The sequence below is a fragment of the Argentina anserina genome, chromosome 2 (genome assembly GCF_933775445.1).
Source record: "Argentina anserina chromosome 2, drPotAnse1.1, whole genome shotgun sequence".
In the NCBI taxonomy this organism is placed as follows: Eukaryota; Viridiplantae; Streptophyta; class Magnoliopsida; order Rosales; family Rosaceae; genus Argentina; species Argentina anserina.
In genome coordinates, this window is record NC_065873.1 from 18,573,294 (window position 1) to 18,596,690 (window position 23,397).

The 23,397-nt window shown below is 39.2% G+C and overlaps 1 pseudogene; it reads left to right on the forward strand.

Moving 5' to 3' along the window:
• On the forward strand, positions 1-23,397 carry LOC126784106 (probable leucine-rich repeat receptor-like protein kinase At1g35710; annotated as a pseudogene).

Here is a 23,397-nt window from a genome sequence, read left to right on the forward strand (position 1 = left end):
ATGTCGCCGCTCACTGCATCGAAGCTCCTGCGTTTCGCCGTCGTCCAAGCTCCGTCTCCGGCGATGCAAGCACTCGGGGATAGCTTCTCTCCACCGATCCTCACCCCCCCGGTGCCATCTGAAAACGATTTGGGACTCGAATCACGCCGCATTTCATCCTCTGTGAAAATCAACCCCATCGGCATCTGGAGCTCCTCCGGCGACGTCCCGGCAATTCTAGGGTCCAAGATAGGTACAAAAATATCCCTAATCATGTGATGTACGTTTTTGAGTTGATTGATTTGTGGTTTGAGGAGTTTTGGAGGAGGAGAGGAAGCTCGTAACGCCACCTAAGTCGGCGCATGAGAGAAAACAGAGTGGTAGATAAACGACATTAGGCCGTGGAAGGGATGAGGAGAGCAGAGGAGCGGGTTTTGGGTGGTCGTGGGCAAGCCACGCGCACCCACTGTGGGCGGCGCGTGAACACCACCCGCGGCTGACAGAGGGTGGTGCGTGAGCCCCACGCGCCGCCACGTGCGGCGGCTCGTGAACAGTAATTTTGTAAAAGTAATTTCTGAGTAGTAAATTGTAAAAGTAATTTCTGAATGATAAATCTGTGAATAGTAATTTTGTGAACAGTAATTATAGTGAACAGTATCCCGTGAACAATACTTACATGAACTGTAATAACATAAAAACCGTAATTTGCTGAACAGTAAACAGTTGAACTGATTCGGCATCTGAGGTTTTACGTAACGTTTCTAACCACTTTATTATGCAATTAGGTGATCGAAAAAATGAGTGAGAGAATTGCTCTCAGTGTCGTGGGAATTACACTCAGGAAAATAAGGTGAGTAAATCTCATTATGACGAGTCTACCCTTAGCGGTAACTCATATTTACCTTTTTCTAAAAAGATCGAACTATCAGATGTATATAATATAGTGGGTTGTGTATGTGTATAAAATGGTAAATACGATACATATATATGAGTTGCTATATTATATACTGCTACATTCTTATTTCCAAATGAATTTGTATTGTGGTAACTATACTTATATTATTGGGCAAAAGTTTATTGATGGTAGTATAATAAACATGTGTTGATTGTTATATCGTACGAGGTTTTAACGTTGAATCTTGTTAAAACGTATTCTGGTCTTCGGACGTGTTGGCAGTGGTCGGAACCAACCCTTGGCCGAGTGTCGTTTACGATTCAGTTAGAGCTCTAGTCTGTCTGTCAGTGTACTGCATGAGGGGTAACAGAGGGTTTACCTGTGTCTCATCACTCTCATGAGTACCCATATTTTTGTGTGATATTGGGTAACAGATAGGTTGCCCATTATTTGTCGGCGTATTGCATGAGGGGTAACAGATGAGTACCTGGGTCTCATGAGTACTCGTATTTTATTTGTGATTGGGTAAACAGATGGGTTGCCCAATGTATCATCAGTACTTATATTTTTCAGATGGTATAGGACAACCAGATGGGCCGTCCAATGTTTTATGAGTAAATTTATTTTGAAAAAATATAATTAGTATTTTCTTTAGTATGCGGTGTGTGTTATACTATTGGTTTACTCATACCTATTGTAAAGCTTACCGGGTTTGTGTTTACAATTTTGGTACACCTATTCGATGGTGTAGGGGATAGTTCTGCATGTGCGGATTAGCGAAATCGGAGGAGTTTTTCTGAAGATTGTTGAAGTTTATTTATTCTATTTGTGGTGAGAATTGAGAGGATTTTACGTTGCCATTTGTATTAATACTTAAATTATAAACTGGTTTTGTAATAATCAAATCGACTGAGTCGTACTTGAACTTAGTTTCGATACCCTGTGATTATAATAATTTCAATACATTTAAGATTGTTTTAGAGTTTTTCATGGCTTCGATTTCAAATTGTATCACTCGAATTTCGGGGTTGTGACAATCGTACTACTGCTCACCACCAATTGTACTTTGGAACTGCAAAATTGTTGAGCTTGGAATCATCAAACTGGACTTCTGTGGCAGGGTCTTATGGTTACATGGCTCCAGGTATTCCATTAACCTTATTAGTATCCCTTTTGCATATGATCTTTATTCTTTATGTATACTGCTAAGTTACGTATCAAAATCACAGATTCAAGAAACAAAGTTGGTGAACTTGGATGTTTAGAGCTGATTATAATGCTAATGTCCATGCGGAACTAGCATTCACGATGCGAGTCACAGATAAGAGTGATGTATACAGCCTTGGAGTGGTGGCATTAGAAATCATGATGGGAAGGCATCCAGGGGAGCTACTGACTTCTCTATTGGAAAATGAATTATTGCTTTTGACTTCTCCGTGGTAACAATGGCCTTGGCCTGCAGCAGCACTAATCCGGATTCACGATCCACCATGCACTTTGTGGCCAAAGAACTATCATCAATTACAACCCGCATTCGCCTTTCGGAGCCGTTCAGCACCATATCAATAAGTTGGCAAGTTTTCAATCTAGAAGTGGTAACACACTAAATCCTAGTACAATAATATACGGGCCTTCCGCGGGGGGGGGGGGGGGGGGGGGGGGGGGGGGGTGTTTGGGGGTTTACTTCTCCAAAAGCCCAATTCTTAATAACTGACGAGTCCAACAATCTAATTACACCTATTTTATAGTTTAAGAGAAACCATCTATATTATTAGATTGTTCCGGGAGAATTACTATTCTACCTTTGTGTTTGTCTTAGCCTAATAGATTTCCTGTTAGGAAATAGATTAGCATCTCCGTAATAGATTAGGACTCCGAATCCTACGGGATTATGGTTTTGTAATGCCTATATATAGGCCCTCATATCATTCAATAATACACAATTATTTTCATCCTGAAACACGTTATCAGCACGTTGCCCTAAAACCCTGAACTTTTAGAGCCCTAGAAATTTTTTCTCTTCTCCACCGCCGGCCGCCGTCGTCTCCGGCCTCCGGCATCTCCTCGTCGGCGCTCCTCGTCGGCACAGCCCCTGCTCGCCGTTGTTGCAGCCCCCCCCCCCCCCGCTGCTACCCCTGCAGCCCCGCATCCCTGCACGCAGCCAGCCTTGCTGCCCCTGCAACTCCTGCTCGCTGCCCCTGCACGCACCCCTACAGCCCTCACATCGCAGCCCCTGCATGCCCTGCTCGCAGCCCCTGCACGCACGCACGCAGCCCCGCACGCAGCCCTGCAGCACCCGCATCGCAGCCCCTGCAGCCCCTGCTCGCTGCCCCTGCACGCACGCAGCCCCACACACTGCCCTTGCACGCACCCCTGCAGATCCGCATTGCAGCCCCGCACGCAGCCAGCCTCGCAGCCCCGCACGCATATTCTGCCCTGCAGCCCCTGTGACCCCCTCTGCTGCCCCTGCATGTAGCCTCCGCAGCCCAGCAGGGTCTCTTCCGCATTCGCTCCGCAAAAACATCTTTTTGCCCCGCAAGACCCCGCATCAGAGGATTCAAAATTGCTCATCCCGCATATATACGCAAGAAACGTGAACTGCACAAGCAAACTCTTCGCTCAAGAGAAGTTACTCCCGTCTTCTCTACCCTTTTGGGCCTATGGCTTGCCGAGCACAATAGCCCTTTGGGCTTCATACTATATTTTCTTTTCTTTTTCCTTTTTCCTATTTCATTATTTAAATGTTCATTGGCACGTTTTTATTTCTAACGATATTTCACGTGCTCGTATAGGTATAAATCATTACTCGTCGTACTATGATGATGACATTCATGCCGAGATGGACGATACTTTTGCCATCTACATACGATTTCGATCGTATCCTCCCAAGATTTTTATGTCATCAGACGAAGATCGAAAAAGGAATTCAACAAGCAACTTCATGCATGACGATCGATTTGCAGAGCAATTTACTTATATGCGGTCTATTTGGCAAACCAACAAGTATGTTTTTCTTAAAGTTGCTGCTTTTGAACATATATATATAAATTATCGGGCGCTATTAGCCTTTTTCATGTCTTCTTTTCCGGCCTTTCTTATAACGCCGATGAGACCAAAGAGGGATATGATTCCCCTCTTAGTCGACGTTTTTCGTGTGACGGTCCTGAGGGAGTCACGTTATTATTTAAAAAAGAAGATATCGATTTCGTGTAGTCGCCTGAGTGCACCGCTGTTTTGGGTGCGATCATGAGAATCGCCAATATGCATCGATTATTTTGTGACCATATACATCACAACCCTTCTAATTCTGGTTACTTACTTGAATAGTTTCGATTATTCGAAACCTATACAACCCTCAATTCTTATGGATGTGTCGCCATCGCGACTGTTATTTGAATGTTTGAGTTTTCTTAAACTCATGTCTATAAACGATAATCCCAAGGTCTACGTACTCATTTATTTGAGTTGATTCATTACTCTGATGCAGAACTATTTGCTGACAAAAAGATCCCAAAAATAACGAATTCTATGGGACACACTTAAAAGTGATTTAATGAACGTCTATGACGTTGTATGAGCAGAGTTGACTTTAATGCATACTCCACATCAAAGAAACGCATGCCATTTTTGGCACCTGTATCTATTTCTTGAGGGAATTTTGGAGATGGAAACGTAACATTCTTCCATTCTCAAGTAAGCACATTTTTGAGCCTTAGGCTAAGGCTCCGCCCAATCCGATATGCAAGATTTTGTTGCTACAGACTTTTGATTAGTCAATCTATTTTGACTATGTCTTCTGCTTACTATTTTTCAAGTATGACGTTGGCATTGCCATGATTATTGCTCGACTTTAGCTTAAGTCGTCCATTGGAATTGGAAGCTTGTTTGTGTTGTATTAAATATTGGCATATTCTATAAAATTTCTCGTATTTCTTGTTTACAAGATTGACTCGTGAGAATTTTATTTGCCTTGGCTTAGCATGCATGGTCAACGTTTGCAACTCACGTGGTTTTTAAATTGGCCGCTTTTGGGTTACATGGGACCCCAATAGCACTACATTGTGATTTTGGACCTTAAAATTTGGAAAACGGACCTCGGAACGTCAAAATTGACGTCGTTTTTCCCAGTTACTATTCCGGCATTTTCGGAACGTTTGCCGGCGTTTTACCGGCGTATTCGCCGCCTTCCGACCATTTTACGGTGTTTCCGGCACCGCCATCCGGTTTCAGACGGCGTTCTCTGTCGGACCTGAAGTTACAGCCTCCATACCGGCCAGATCCGGCCGCCGCCGGTCAGTTTTCCGGCAATCGGTGCCGCCGGCTTCCGATGAGTTTTTCCGACAATTTTTTTTCCGTCGTTTCTCGTCATGTTTTCGGCATATTTCAGCAGTTCTTGCTACCACGTTTTCCCAGTCCAAATTTTACCCGGTTTTGAGTTATATTGACATGGTTTTCCGGTTTTCTCCAAGTCGTTTCATAGCTCAAATGATTTTATTATTATTGGTGACCACCCGCACCAAATGGAAGGTTTTCCACCGTAATTATTTTGTATTCAACTGCTCTAATACCATGTTTTTCCAACTCTTAAGTTGAAGAATGTAGTTCTATTGCCATGTGATACATTCGATGGAATTGCCATTTGTTTCAATCCCCTCTCTTACAATATCCTACGGCGTATTGTGTAGAGAACTTCACCGCGTCGTTGACTCTCTTAATCTTCATTTTGAGAATGTCCCGCCGTGAAATCGAGTGTCTTGATAATTGCGTAACCACCCACATTGTCCTACGGCGCAGGTAGTTATTTTACGGATCTCGTGCGGAGATTGTGTTGTATATCTTCGTGCATTGCTAAGTTTTAAAGGCCATACATGCCAATGATGGATTTTCATCTTGATATTTGTGTTAAGAATGGAGAGGAATAAATTTGTCAAATTTCATTGACAATATCTTTTTCAAGCTTCGACAGTAGCTTTGTTAGCCTACAGACATAGTTTTGCTTGCCTGCAGTAGTAGCTTTATGTAACTCAAGATTCTTTGAATCATGGGTTCGGTTTTACTGTCTTCTCGGTTTTGACATGATCGTTTTTTGGTCATTTTGAACAAGATATGATGATTCGAGTTCTTTGAAATTCACATTATCATCTATTTTTCATGTTCACGAAGCGATTGGAGGACCACCTCACCCATGCTCCACACGGTGAGGCCGAGCCTATATGTGCCATGCACGGTGAGGCCGAGCCTGCCTATTTAGGCGTCTCCATGGCATTAAGGTCGTCGGTGGCGGCATCCCCTCCTTCGCAGGAGCTTTTGATGCCTCCCGTGTTTTCTAATGCCTCCATGGTAATCTCTGATGCCCATCGTTCATTTTGCAAAGCTTGTTCTTTTGCTAGATTTCAAGAAAGTCCTTCTTTGATAAGGCTCCAACCGAGAATATTCCATTCTTACGAAGTATTTAAGGTGACATTAGGGGACCCTATCCAAACGAATGCGGACATTTTTTTGGTATTTTTATGGTATAGGTTAAGAGCATCGACGCGTTGGTCACACGTCGCTTTGCTTTCCACAAGAAACGCTGCATTCGCTAAAGTTTTTAGCTATAATCATCATCCTAAGGGCTCACCACCCTTCCTATCCTCTCAAATCTATTTGAATGGATACCGTTGGAAAGTTCACCCCCACGACTTTGATGATTTCGTTTTGCATGTCTACTGGGATCGTCGTTGAACATATTATTCCTCATGTTCATTCACTGCACGATCTCGCAGAGCTCGGACTTGGTTATGGGTACTAACCTGCCGATTTTTGCATGGGGATATGTAATGATGTTGCATGCAGCGATACTTATTCGTTTCAGACCCACAACTTGCCAAGAGTTTAGTGCGTACCAGATGGTCACTGGATACAGTCCCAACATTCTTTTCACTAACGCCTATTTGGTTAAAGTTGTTTATGTGCCTCTATTGTAGTTATCTCAATGGGTCTACTTGAAACGATTAAGTATTCTGGTTGGTTATGATTTATGAATCACCAACACTTGTCCGTTATTTCCAATCTACAACCATTGATCTCTATCCTGCGATATTAGCAGACGGTCACTTTGATGAGACATACTTTCCGTCGTTAGGGGGAGATATGAAATGCTCTCATTCTGGTTTTAACGCCAGGAATTGACGTGGTGTGGCACTATGTCTCATTAAGATCCCGCACTACTCAAAGTGAGCAAATGTGCAACGCATTATCGACCTCCAGAAAGTCAAAGATTTGATTCTCAATGACTTTACCGATATTGCGAAAGTGACGAGATCGCACATAAATGCTGTGATGTGCCGGTAAGGTTGGAACTCTCAGAATATGAGAGAATTTCATATGACCTGGTCCTAGCACCGTTAGCACCATCCCTGACAGTGGGAAGGAAGCCGGCGATGGCACCATCGTACGCTGTGGTGTTGTCGGCGCCTGTGGCATTGCACCACAAAACAAGGGCGGCAAACGCAAAGATGGACTAGTAAGGGTCATAGCTTCGGTCTTGGCTCCTGCCTAGATGAGGGGGAGACCATTATTCTCTAGAATCAAAACTAGAAAGAAGCGAAGTGCGTAGGCACAAGTATTTCGCCCATCATCAAGAGATATTCTCTAAACATGTGTATCAACTAAGTTTCTGTGGGACGCTACAGACTCCTTTTGTTGATGTTAGAGAAGAATAGAAATCTCACGAATTGATCGTATACAGCGCGCGCGTGTGTTTAATGTATTGATCTCCCATGATTGATGATGTATTCGCTTATGCTCTTATTCCATTGTAAAGCATCAACGATGAGCAACTTGACCGAAGTGGAAAGAATCAATACAGGCTGAACTAGACTTGTTATGTTGGTTGTTGTTCGTAAGTATAATGAGAAAGATGAAGTCATGCAATATATGCAGGACTTATGGCGCAAATATTGTCTCATTATCCTAGTATTGAGTACGATGAGTTATATTCTCTCGTTATGGACATAATTGCTTTCCGCTACTTGATCAGTAGTAGTGTCCATGAAAACTGATTTGCAGTATATGATAGTGGTCATAGAATATCTGTAAAGGGATCTTGACGCAGATATGAGAGTGCCTGAGGGACTTTAAATGTCTCTTGACCACGGAGAGCTTATGTAATCAGATTTCGACGTTCGAGAGAACGTAGTACAATCGGTTGCAAGAACTCATACCCATATGTGTTCATATGAAGCTAATTCTTGATTCTCTATTCCGTCTAAGTATAGATGATGAAGAGATTCAATGAGCTATACATTCATACATGTTAGTGTTGTTGGGACACTATTGCTTTCATTATGACGTGATTAACTATGGGTTGGACTTGGATTGCTTCTTTGACATGGGTTTAGTTCTACACTTAGTGAACCAACACAAATCCTATCCACACTAACGCCGCCAGCAGCTCCAGCAACATCAACGTACGCCTTGGTATACCAGTCGACACTGGTAGCGTAGAGGATGCGTATGGTTCCGTCTTGGACCAAAATCAGTCCTTCATTGGTCCATTCCCCCATTCTTTTCGCGAAAGACACATTAAATGTGACAAATTAAAATCTGTTTAGTTTCGTAGGTCAACTTCAACAAGACCTACAAGATATCTCGCTCGATGAAATATGGTGAAATTTGTACCGTTGGAAAGACCTATGTGTCTACTTTCCAGGGACACCAACCATTTGTTCATAGCTATCATATTGAGTGAGTTATGGCTGTTTTAGCAAAGTAGGACAGTCCTGTCCGGAACTTTTCAAGTCAGTCAACTTCGACAGAGCATTGTGAACTGCTCCGATCAGATGAGGTTGTGAACCTTATGTCACTGGAAAGCCACGGGTGTCTACTTTTCAGAACATTTTACGGTTCGCTGATACCTATTTTGACGAAGAAGTTATGGCAATTTAAGTGAGTGAAGGTCATTCTATCCGAGAATCTGATTTTTATTGCAAACTCTTGTTTTAAGTTGTTATGCAATCTTGTTTCCTAAGATCTAAATTTGGCTAAGTATAGCATGTATGATCTAAGGATGTGTGGCTAGATTAATGATTAATCATTAGCCCAAGACTACGTTTGAGAAGCATGTAATGAACGTTGTATACGTTGTTCTTTGTACTCCATGATTATGGCACTAATCAGGGGGAGTTGTTTCGTAGACTTCAGGGGGAGTCCAGCTCACATGACGCTATCAAATGTAGACGGTGCGTTGTGCTCTTTTTCCCTTCGATCAAGCTTTTGTTTTTACCCAAAAGGTTTTTATTTTGTTTGACAAGGTTTTTACCGAGGCAACGATGTGTGCACCATGCAACCTAGGCATGCGACACAAGGGGGAGTGTTCCGGGAGAATTACTATTCTACCCTTGTGTGTGTCTTAGCCTAATAGGTTTCCTGTTAGGAGATAGATTAGCATCTCCGTAATAGATTAGGACTCCGAATCCTACGGGATTGTGGTTTTGTAATGCCTATATATAGGCCCCCATATCATTCAATAATACACAATTATTTTCATTCTGAAACATAGATAAGATTGTTCATGCAAAAAGTCCAAAACCGTACTCTTTATTATGTTAGATTATTCTGTTTTAGTGTTTATTAGTTTAGTTTTTTAGATCCATGACTTGTTTATTAAATAAATTTGTCATTTTTATTTAAATTTGCAGTTGTGAGATTGAGAGATTTTATAAATGAACATCAGGTGAAATATCATCTTATCTTATACATAATGAAATATCATAACAAAGGCGTCTAGAGATTAATTTGAAAGAGTTTCATTCTGATGACAAATATTGACACACCTAATTTAAAGATAGTAGGGGGTGTTTATACCTCTTTTTTTTTTTCTCCAAAAGCCCAATTCTTAATAACTGACGAGTCCAACACTCTAATTACACCTATTTTATAGTATAAGAGAAACCATCTATATTATTAGATAAGATTGTTCATGCAAAAAGTCCAAAACCGTACTCTTTATTATGTTAGATTCTTCTGTTTTAGTGTTTACTAGTTTAGTTTTTTAGATCCATGACTTGTTTATTAAATAAATTTGTCATTTTTATTTAAATTTACAGTTGTGAGATTGAGAGATTTTATAAATGAACATCGAGCGAAATATCATCTTCTCTTATACATAATGAAAGATCAGAACAAAGGCGGTTAGAGATTGATTTGAAACAGTTTCATTTTGATGACAAATATTGACACACCTAATTTAAAGATAGTAGAGTAAAAAAAAATTGCCCCCACTCATATAACTTCATGGTTCCGCCACCGGATGTATTTCAGTCATTCATTAAATCACCAATAATTGACATGGCACTAATAGTGAGGAGGTGAGTGAAGATGAAGTTGTAAATTACTATAATCAAAGAGAAAAAATAGTATAAGCCACAATTTTAACAGATCAACAATAGAAAATCGCAAAAGCAATGCCAAACAAAGCACGCTTCTATAAAGATTCACTCAGTAACACATCAAAGTTTCTTATGTTGAAAAACGAACAGCACAAATGATCATTAGAAAAAAAGTTGTTGATATTATGGATGCAAGTACACCTTACTGCGTGAAATTTGCCTTAAGTCAATTGAATCATTCTCAATCCAACTATTCCAACCTCATAAATTTAATCTAAAAAAATGTAGATTTCTTCTATGGTACTTGAGGTATGACCAATCGTACACTTTGGCACCTAATGTTTCAAAGATGACAGTTTGGTACTAAAGTTAGATTTGATATGACACTTTTGTACTTTTTTTAAAAAAGGTGAATTCATTCAAAATAGCACGCTCATGCCAAGAATGTCATTACATATCAACCCACTATCACCTTAAGGATACGCAAGGCTATGCACCATTGTGAAACAAATAAAGTAAAACTTCTAACCCTTGACAATGGGGTGATGAGAAGAATTAAACTGAAAAGAAACAGAACTTGGATTTCCTCCATGGCGATGGAGCTTTTGTGTTGTCAACTCGCATGGATCCCAAATATGAAACCCTAGAAATCTAGGGTTTGTCAACTAAGTCCAAATCATGACCAAAGTCCAAGCAGCATCCTTGGCCAAACTCAGTGACTTGTTTCTTCCAAAAAAGGGTATCCAAGCAGAGTTTGGGCCCACAAGAGAGTTGGGTTGCCCAGCCCGCTCCAAACTATTTCTCAGATCTCGTCTGCCTAGGGCAAGTAGTGTCGTCGTTGCTTCATCCACGACCTCAGAGATGAGACTCGAACCTTACTCGAGTAATCATCCAAGGCAGTCCTCTGCCATGATGGCAATCTGTCGCAATCCTCTGCACCCAAACTGACCAAGGCTGCCTCATCACCCCTCGACATGGTTGCTTAATTATAAACTAAAGTATGCTAGTTCTCTATATTTGTTTGACAAGTTGAGATATTCAATCACCAGGATCAAATTGTCTGCGGAACTGGCTGATATGTTTTGGTATTTGGCTAGTCAAGTCGTCGAGACAACTCGAGGAGCATCAAGTTTCAAATATTGGATACTCGACTCAGAACTTTAGTATCAATTAGGCATCATCATTTAGCCCGCGGATCGAAAAGTCCGCGGAGACCCGCAAGTCTGATGAGCTTTTACCCGCCCGGCTTGCGAGAAAGCCCGCTAAAAGTCCATTCCGTGGGTAGAAGGCCGGGCTTAGATTAGAAGTGTGAAACCTGGCCCGGCCCGTAAAAGCCCACAAAAAATAAAATATTATACATGCATATAATATATCATTCATATATCAATTATATGTCTTTTTTTGTTAATAATTATACATAAAACATTATATATGTTAATAATACTAGATTTAAAATTTTATATTTCTTTATATTATAACTTTATACTAGATTTAAAATAAAATTGTAGCATTATGAAACAATTATATAAAGTAAACTTCTCGGGATTAATTGACACCAGCTGATGTTATCGGTACTAATATTTAAGGACCCTATTAAAACTACATCTAATTTGGACCTCTAACCGTCAGAATTTCCGGTAAACCGAAAACACCACTAATATGCTTTAAAGGAGGACCTATTACCAGGATGCGAACGTCGAAAACCGCTTGCATATATGAAATGATTTAATTTTTGTCATCGATCATGCGCGGTCGCACCGAGGAAACTCATTTGGCAAAGTCTCGGTAAATGGGGTTTTAATATGTCAAAATGCATTTTTTGGTTGACCGTAGGTACGGACAGTCAAACTATTTCCAAAACGGACGAAATTTTTACAGGGTCCCTAAATATTTATACTGATCACATCGCTGGTGTCGATCGATCATATTTAGAACCGGAGTTGTCGATCACCGAAGTGTGCACTAATGTATCATAACTTGTATACTAGGTTTAAAATAGAACTATCGCATTATTAATTGACTATATGAATGAAACTTCTCGGGATTAATCGACATCAGCCGATGTGATCGGTACTTATATTTAGTGACCCTGTAAAAATTTCATTCAATTCGGACCTCGTTTGACTGTCATAATTTCTGATAAACCGAAAACACCACTAATATGCCATAAGGGAAGACCTATTACTAAGATGCGAACATCAAAAGCCGTTTTCATATTTGAAATCACCCATTTTTTGTCACCGATTGTGCGCGGTCGCACCGAAGAAACTCATTTTGCAAAGCCCCGGTCAATGAGGGTTTTAATATGTCAAAACACCTCTTATTTTGTTGACTGTAGGTACGGACGGTCAAACCATGTCGAAAACGGATGAAATATTTACGGATTCACTAAATATATATACCGATCACATCTGCTAGTGTCGATTGACCATATTTCGAATTGGAGTTGTCGATCGCCGAAGTGTCCACTAATGTATCATAACCTTTATATTAGGTTTAAAATAAAACCATCGCATTATGAAGATACTATATGAATGAAATTATGAATGAAATTTCTTGGAATTGATCTATACTATCTAATGTGATCGGTATATCTATTTAGTGACAATTTTAAGATTTCATCCAATTCAGACCTCGTTTGACCGTCAGAATTTCTGGTAAACCAAAAACATCACTAATATGCCTTAAGAGATGACCAATTACCAAGATGCGAATGCCGAAAGCTGTTTACATATTTGAAATCACCTAATTTTTTTCACCAATCGTGCGTGGTCGCAATAAGGAAACCCATTTGGCAGTGTCATGGTCAATGATGTTTTATTATGCCAAAATGCATCTTTTTTGGTTGACCGTAGGTACAGACGGTCAAACCATGTTCAAAACGGATGAAATTTTTACAGAGTCCATAATATATATATCGATCACATCTATCGGTGTCGATCAACAATATTTCGAAACTAGAATTTATTTGTGACTTTGTTTTAGAATGTTTTATAATAATTTTTTATTGTTCTAAACCTTAAAGTATTATGTTTTTTTTTCTAATACAAGCCCGCAAGGCCCGGCTCGCAAAAGCCCGCAATGCCCGTTTTAGGTGGACGAGCTTGGATATTCATATTTGTGAAAATACTCGGTCCGGTTTATAAATTATTTAAATTTACTAAGGCCCGACCCGTTGACAAGCCCTAGCATCAATACTGTGCAGGGTACTTTAACCTCATGTCTCTGATAACCCAAGAACTATATTCTCTATATGAAGAACTCAAATTGTTTGGAATATCTTTTGATGTATTGATGTATCTGGTTATGAAATTATGATAGGGCATTTAGAATTTGTTGTCATTTATATGCCTTCTTAAACATAGAGGCATGTGTTACAAATCTTACTCGGAACATTGGAAGATGCTTAATGATAAGTATATCAAGAAACACGATGTTTGAATCTAGAATCACTTTTCAATCCTCACAAAAAGCTTTAGGAATGTTCTCGAATGCTAGTGTGCATGCTATTTTGATTTCTTTAAACATACATGTGTATTTGCTAAATACTTGTTATGAAGTAGGTGTGTAGCTGCTTTGTTTGCTAAATTAAGGTATTTTCTTGTGAATGATTAGATGATGGAAAGTGATATTCCTTGTGGAGTTGGGAATTTCTACCTTTCTGCCTGACAAGTTGGAAAGATTTGAAACATGAGTGCTGCCATTTGAATTATTCACAAGGAAAACTATAGGTTAAGTAGTTGTGATGAAGTCCCCATAGTCATTTTATGGCTCCAAACGTTTTGTAGAACTAACTCAACCTCTTATTAAAATTGTTCATATACTAGTATATATTCCTTGTACTCTGTTGCTTAATTGGATCGAGGGAAACATCATGAAACAAGACTCCTCTGCGTCTCCTCCTCTGTGTTCTTTTGCTCTTTCTGCTCCCATTGGAGGTCACATCCTCACAAAGAATACAGGCTGAAGCTCTTGTAAAATGGAAGAACAGCTTTACTTCTTCACCAGCTTCTCTGAATTCATGGTCCCTCACAAACCCAGGCAGTCTTTGCAACTGGACTGCCATCGCATGTGATCGCAATACCAAAGCAGTTTCTCGATCTCGTTTACAACAATTTCTCAGGGCCTATACCATCTGCCATTGGCAAGCTCACGAAGCTTATACACTTGGTTTTGGGATACAATATATTTGAAGGAGAAGTTCCTGCAGAATTGGGCAAGTTAACGGAGCTTCAGTTTCTAAGTCTCTACAACAACAATTTCAATGGTACCATTCCCTATCAGCTGGAGAATCTGAAAAAGGTACGATATCTGCTTCTTGGAGAAAATAAGCTAGACACTCCTGACTGGTCTAAATTTTCAGGCTTCCCTTTGTTAACATACCTTGATCTTAGTTCGAACAGATTGGACTCAGAAGTCCCAAAATTTATATGTAAATCTAGGAACTTGACATTCCTGGATTTGTCTGAAACTCTTTTGACCGGCCCAATCCCTTCTGAGCTTGGTCTTTGCACCAACCTCACTTATTTATCTTTGGCTGTGAATAAACTCAGTGGGGAAGTGCCTCTGTCCTTCTCCAATCTCAACAGCTTGGTGGAATTGCGGTTATTTGATAATAAATTAACAGGGTCGATCTTACCTTCTTTGGTCCCCAATTGGACTGAATGATCTCTTTCCAACTCCATAACAATAGGTTCAATGGAACTATTCCACCAGAAATTGGCTTGTTGGCAAAACTCGAATACCTCCTTCTGAACAACAATAGCTTCTCTGGATCAATTCCCTCAGACATAGGAAACTTGCAACTTATGACAATTTTGGGACCTCTCTGGAAACCAGCTCTCTGGGTCAATTCCCTTGACATTCTGCTATCTCACACATATTGAGACTGTACGCCTTTAATCGAATAACCTCAGTGGCACAATTCCCTCAGATATTGGAAACATGACTGCGCTGATTATATTTGATGTCGAGGAAAACAAACTTGAGGGTGAGTTGCCAGAGACCATTTCTCTATTGACTAACCTTCAGGTCTTTTATGCCGGATCCAACAAGTTATCAGGAACCATTCCCCGTGATTTTGGCAAATACAGTCCTAACTTGACAGATGTTGGCCTTGTGAGTAATGAATTATCTGGAGAATTGCCACAAGAACTGTGTAGTGGATTTTCTCTTTTCGGGGTATTTCATTATACACCTAATTTTTGAAAGCTTTTTTTTTAAGAAACCCACATAATTTTTTCTTTATTATATATTGAATTATTTACATTCTCTTAAAATTAAATTACATAATGCCACTATTAAAAGCTGATTAGTCAATCAACAAATTATGCACTCATTTACTATCTTAATTATAGATTTTCATAATCCCTTAAATAATTGAAAATTTTCTTTTACTCATCATACATTTAGAAATAATAGAACATTCCTTAATTACATATCTATATTTCAGAAGCTTTTCCAATTTAAATCAATTCAATATCGAAATCACTTAATAGTGACACAAACTTTCTATTTTTTTGAATAATTTAAATATTCTATTTCATAGGTAGATTTCATATGAATAACAATGCAACCTACGTTTGAGGTATATATATATATATATATATATATATATATAAGTTTTTTCCCTATCTAGTAGGTTGTTTATTTTTAATTACAACCTAATGATTAGGTATGTATTTATATAGATGTTTATTTTCTAGGAATTTTTATATCAGCCTGTTTATTAGGTATCTATCATTCCAAAGATCTCTTTCATTGGTTGAATTTGCAATTTATACTGATATGCATGCTTCTATCTATTAGGAAACAGTAAAGAGTGAAAAAAATGAAAAGTTGAAACCTAGAACAAATGTTTATTGCCATATAAAGTTCATGTACAATAATACGAAAAGAATATTTGAGAAAACATATATACATGCATATTGCATGGATAACGACATACGTACCTTATTGGTAGATTCAATAAATTGAAATGAACAAATGATACAAATACACAACAAGCTAGCTTGGAATTCTCTCATAGGATTTATAAAAGTTGGACTAGTGTTTGTGTTCTGAAACTTTGATATTAGCTATATAAAGAAGTTTTGCTAAAGGAAAATTTTGAAATCAAATCTTTAAGTAATTTAATGTAATGAAAAATTATTGGAGAGTTTGAATTAGACATGTAAAATGAAAATTTATAAATAGATGCTAATATTAAGTAAATTAAAATGATCAAAAGGGCAAAATAGACTTGTATAAAAAGAATTTGGATGTAGATTGAAAAAACATTTGGGTGTGAGTTTAATTTAAAAGGGAGACTCCAATATTGGGTTTATCTCTAATTTTTTATTTTCTCTAATATATATCGCAATGAGTGATAACATCTTAACAGGGCCATTGCCTGAGTGCTTGAGATATTGTTTTGCATTGACTGTAGTCCGGTTTGATGAAAACTAATTCACATGAAACATTACCAATGCATTTGGAGTTCACCCTGATCTTATAAAAATCCATGTTAGTCACAACAAGTTTGTTGGTCAAATCTCCACACAGTGGGGTGAATGTAAGAACATCATTGATATTCGAATGGAGGGCAATAGAATTTCTGGTCAAATCCCACCTGAACTTGGGCAGCTGAAACAGTTGGAGTATCTAACCCTAGGCTCAATGAATTCAGTGGGGAATTTCCTGTGTTCATTGAAAATCTAAGCTTATTGTTCACTCTTAATCTAAGCAGGAACTACTTTACACGATTTTTCCCTCAGTTGCTTGGAAAATTGACTAAGCTCCAGTCTCTTGATTTGTCTGATAATAATTTTACTGGGGTATTACTATTACCAGTCAAGCCTGGAATGTTCGAGAGCTTAAAAAATTTGAGCATAAGCCACAACAAGTTATCAGGAGGAATACCAGAGGAGGTTGGTAATCTACCCCTCTTTGTTGAAGTTTATCAGACATGTGAGGTCAGTTTATTTTGTTCTCTCTCTTTTGTTAGTTTGATTTCAATAAATTAAAGACAGTTTGTCATATTAAAAAAAAAAAATATATATATATATATATACCCCTGCGGCAAGGCCGGCTCTTAATGTGTGCAAGAGGAGCAACGGCACATGGCCCCAATTTTTTAGGATTTTATATATACACCTAGTACATTTATTAATCTTACAAAAAGATATCCTTTTAAAACTATATGTTGTTTAGTTGACAACTGATGATCACTGACTTACAACCTTCCACCACCCGTTCAAGTGTTCAATTCACATCATTGCATTTTTGCTTCATTTTTTTTCTTTCATTCTTTTAGATCATATTCCATTCCTCATCTTTTTCTTTAATTGGTACATAGTAGATACATTTGTCCAAATACCCCTCATCATTTTTTCATATTTTCCTTCATCCTTTTTTTCTTGATTCGCTGGGTAGATACACTACTTTCCTTGATTTTTATTTCATATTTTTTTCGCCTATTCACTATTCACGTGCGTTTATAAAATATTTTGTTAAGAAGAAAATTATCATAGTTTGTTGTTAAAGAAATGAGAGAATGATATATGATTAGACTCAAATCAATTAAAAATAAAAAACAAATTGTATATATTTAGTTCATTGGTTGTAAATTTGCATTAATATTTTACAACTAATATCTATTATGTAAGACCGTGCCAAATACTAGGGCCGTGGTTTCAATCTCGCACAGGGCCTCCAAATATCTTGTTGGACCTCAGCAGGAATTCATTTCAGGATCAGTACCTTCAAACCTTGCCAAGCTCATAATGCTGGAGAGTCTTGATGTCTCACATAACCAACTCTGAGGGAACACCCCACCATCATTATCTAAAATGGTTAGTCTTGTATGGAGTGCCTGGAAGGGATGCCTGTACTTGGTGTATGAATATGCAGAGAGAGGTAGTTTAAAAACTATATTGTATGGAGCAGAGGGCGAAGCAGAATTACTTGACTGGGGCACAAGGGTGAAAATCGTGCAAGGAATAGCTCATGCTATTTCACACTTGCATAATGACTGCTCTCACCCAATAATTCACCGCGACATAACTTTGAGCAACATACTACTCGATCAAGATTTGGTGCCGCGGCTATCAGACTTTGGAACAGCAAAACTACTGATCTCAGATTCCTCAAACTGGACTGCTATAGTGGGGTCTTTTGGCTACATGGCTCCAGGTATAGTCATTCAGCAAACTTCTTATAACTCTGTTTCATTTATAAAGATGTTTATACTCGTGAATATTATTGTTTCGATATGTGTATGATGGGAAAATTTGGTTGGTTTTGTTATTTGAATTGGCATGCAGAGCTCGCATTCACAATGCAAGTTACAGATAAGTGTGATGTATACAGCTTCGGAGTGGTGGCACTGGAAATTGTAATAACCCTAATTTTCAAAACAATATTTGGTTTAATTTAAATTCTATTAAGTTGTGAAGTTTGATTAAAACGAATGTGATTGTTTGCGATGCTTTGAAACGAAAAACGGAAACGTTTTCGGAACGTTTAATAAGAAAAACGTTATGTTTCCGAACGAAATTATCGACTTTTATTCCGTCGCTCGGTTGCGAAAACTTTCTTCACGAAAGTTGTAGAGCGCGTCGATACGAGTTCGTGGATATGTGACGCGTTCTAATCGGACGATGTACGTAAAAGTTATTAACGTCGAAAGTTAGTTTCCGATTTGGAAACTAGTATAAATAGAGTATTTATGAGATTAGGGTTTCCATAATTGGAAAACCCTCTCTCTCTCTCTTCCCTCCGCCTCCATCATCTCTCTCTCTCTCCCCTATCGTGCTCTCTCCCCGAGTCCCTCCCTCTCACCGATTCACTCTCTCCCTCTCCCTCTCACCCAATTCACTCTCACCCTCTCAAACCAGCTCCGGCGATCTCCTCCTCCACTTACACCTCCCCGCGCCGGCGTGAGTCTCTCCGCTCCAACCCGAGGTCTGCAGGTTCCATCGCCGCTGGCATGCATCCCTCCGACGATCTCCGGTGACTCCAAGGCGTGGATTAGGTAAGGGTGAGTTGAATTGATTGATTGTATGGTTGTTTGGTGTGGTTTTGTTAGGATTGGAAGGATTTGTTGCAGATCGGGGGAGGAGGAAGGAAGAGGGCGATACCGCCGCCTTAAGCGGCGCGTGTGAGGGCGTGGATGGTCTAGGGACGGCGTGAAGCCGTGGGGAGGAAGAGGGGGGAAAAAAAGGAAGAGTTTTGGGGCGGTGGTGCCGTGCTACGCGCCGGCCCTAGGTTCGGCGCGTGGGCCCCACGCGCGGCCTGCCGGAGGTGGCGAGTGCACCCCACGCGCCGCCACGTGCGGCGGCGCGTGAACAGTGATTCCGAGAAGGGTATTTTGGTAATTTACTTATGTACGGTAAATGTAAATGTAACTTTTATTTACGTACGGTAAATGTAAATTAAATTTTACGTACGGTAAATGTAAATATAAATTACTTTCAGTAATTGTAAAAAGTAATTTGTAAAAGGTAATTTAGTAAATTTTATTTACTAAGATTGTATTTACATTTGAATAGTATGTCTACGTACAGAAATACGTAAACAGTATGTATACGTACAGAAATACGTAAACAGAATGTATACGTACAGAAATACGTATTAATTATGTATTTGTACAGTAATGCATGAACATTACAGTGAATAGTACCATGAATAGTACCGTGAACAGTAAATTCGTAAAACCGAAAATTGCTGAACAGTAACCGATTATTACTGTTTCGGCATTTAAAGGTTTACGAAACGTTACTAAATTCTTTTCTTATCTTTTCAAGGTGATCTATAAAGCGAGAAAAGGAATTATTTTCGGAAATTGTGGAAACCACGCTCGAGTCGATAAGATGAGTAAAATCTCACTTATTTACGAATCTACCCTTGCGGTGATTCAAGATTTTGCAAGAGTTTTTAAGATTGAATTACGACACGTATACAATATAGTGGATTACATATATATCGTATAAATGGTAATAAGTACATATATATATAGTTTGCTATATTATATACTGTTATGAATTCATTGGAATTGGTCATTTCGAATGACGAGAATTAAATATTGAGCATGTGATTTGATTTTTGTACAATATGAGGTGTGATTATTGTACGTGGTTTTAACATGAGTTTGTTAAAATGTTTTGTCTTCGGATGAGTTTTGTCTTCGGACGAGTTTTTGTCTTCGGACGTGTTTATGAAATATGACATGTATATGATATAATGGATTATATATATTGTATAAATGGTAAATATGTACAAATATATATAGTTTGCTATATAATATACTGTTATGATTTTATCGTGATTTATGTCATTTCGATGACGAGATTTAAATATCGAGCATGTGATTTTGATTTGTATAATATGATGTGAGATTATTGTACGTGATTTTAACATTGAGATTGTTAAAATGTTGATTCGTCTTCGGACATGATTTTTGGTACGATATGATGTGAGATTATTGTACGTGATTTTAACATTGAGATTGTTAAAATGTTGATTTGTCTTCGGACGTGATTTGGTACAATAAGATGTGAGATTATTGTACGTGTTTGGCAAGTCGGAACCTAGCCTTTGGCCGGGCGAAAGTTACGATACAGTTAGAGCTCTAGTCTGTCTGCCTTAGTACTGCATTTGAGGTAACGGGTGGTTATCTGCTCATGGGTACTCAGATTGTTTTGGATGTTGGGTAGCGGGTGGCTATCCAATATCGACGGTGTATTACGAGAGGGGTAACAGATGTGTACCAGTATTATAAATGCATTTGGGTAACCAGAAGGGTTACTTAATTTCTCATGAGCGCTTCTTTTCATATTTCTTTGAGACAACCAGATGGGCCGTCCATTGACTCATGAGTGCATTTATATTTGTTTAATTTGTGGATTTTCGTATATATATTAATATGCGAGTTATATTTTCATTTTACTCATACGAGCTGTAAAGCTTACCGGGTTTGTGTTTACAATCCCGGTGCACTAATTCGATGGTGTAGTGGATTACTCCGCAGGTGTGGATTAGCGGAAATTGACGGACCGCTTAGAGGACTTGAAGTTATTTATCTCCAGCTTGTGTGAGGATTTTGTGTGACTATCTTGTGAGGTTGTTGTGAGGATTATACATTTCCATTTGTTATAATGTTGAATTATAATTTGGTTTGTAATAATCGGTTTGACTGAGTTGTATTTTGAACTCAGAGATGATCCGCTGTGGCATTTTAAATGATTTCGATTTCATCGAGATTGTTTATTGTTTAACGAATTTAAAATTTTGAGTTTTTAAATCTTAAAATTTTGGGGTCGTTACAGAAATTATGTTCAGAATGCATCCCGGGGAGCTACTGGTGTCTCTATCAGAAAATGGAGAATTGCTGTTGAAGGACTTGCTAGATCAACGACTTCGTTTTCCTTCAAGTCAATTAGCAGCGCAAGTGGTTTCCTTAGTTAGAATGGCTTTGGCCTGCACCAGCACTAATCCGGAATCACGACCATGCATGCATTTTGTGGCAAAAGAACTATCATCAGCCAAAACCCGGCTTGCCTTTCCGAGCCGTTCAGTACGGTGACCATCAATAAATTGGCAAGTTTTCATAACTAGGAGTCTAGGAAGCTACTGGAAAAGAAAAGGGACTTCGAATTTGAAAGAATCTTGCCTTTAGTTTATAATTATTTGATTGTATTATTGTGCCAGCAGTATGAGGTCTGTACAATGTTTCTGTAGTTTTAAATTATTTACAATATTTGCAGATAATTCTGCTCATCATGTCTTCTTGAAATCTTGGATTTGTGGTATAAATTGGAATCACAAGTTAGTTATGGTCGTGTACAGTTTCACTATAGCTTATAAGTCGTTATGTCTCGAGAGAACTTGTCAATGTACTTTATCCATCCGGGTAACAGAAATTGATCGAAGTCTTGGTTTCTAGCAGTGTTTTCAGATGCGACGCCGAGGCGTCGCCGGTGCGCGCCTTCGGGCGGAGCGGAGGAGAAAAGCCCCGTAGCTTCAAACCCAGGTGAGGCGATGGAAAGGCGACCGCTGGAGCGACGCGAAGCGACTTCAATCTCCGGCCCAGCAACTACCCATGTCGGTTTGGGTTCATTGAAAGACTCTAGAGAGTGCTCCGGCCGTCGTCGGTTTAATTGGGTTTCGACCGTCGTCTTGATTGAAGAGACCAGTGCTCCGGGGATGTCGCAGCCTCGCAGGACTTCTTCTTGGCTTGCAGGATTTCTTCTGGCTCCAAGAGACGAAGAGTCGAGAGTGCTCCGGCCGTCGTCTTGATTGAAGAGACACCAGTGCTCCGGCTGGGGACGTCGCAGCCTCGCAGCATCGCAGGAGTTCTGGGCTCGCAGGCGGCGCGACTTCTGGCTCTGGCTCGAAGAGACGAGGAGGAAGACGACGCAAATTTTTTTTTGTTTTTCTCTTGGCCAAAACGACGTCGTTTTGGAACCTCATTTAACCAAAACAGAACGTTTTGAATTGTTTCAAAGGACACAAAACCTCTTTATCAATTATACATTCAACCTAGAGGCATATCATTTTCTTATTCTCTCTGCTCTGCTCTCTGCCTCCCTTATTCTCTCTGCTCTCTACCTCCGTGACTATCTCTCCCTCTCCATTGAAGACCAAATTTTTTGCTGCCTATAATGTGCCTATTTGAAACTTGAAGATTTACTTAGCTTTGAGGTTAGTCAACTTTAATCATTTTTTATAATTGATTTGATTTTTACATATATTTGTTAGAGCATAAGAAAGCTTGGGAGAAGTATGAGTGTTCTATCATGTCGGACGGTTGGACCGATGGAAATGGTAGAGTACTTCTTAATTTTTCTTGTGAATAGTCCGGCGGGTACTTTCTTTTTGAAGTCTATTGATGCATCCGGTAGTGTAAAAAATGGTAGTTTAATGCTAAAGTATTTAGATGAAGTGGTTAAAGAAGTTGGGGAAGAAAATGTAGTTCAAATAATCATCGATAATGCATCAAATTATAAAAATGCGGGCCTTAGACTTATGCAAAGGAGGTTGAAGTTGTGGTGGACTCCATGTGCAGCACATTGTATTGATCTTATGCTTGAAGATATTAGCAAGCTAATCATTTTTGAGAAGACCATTGCAAGTGCTAAGAAAGTGGTGAAGTTTCTCTATGGTCACACATGA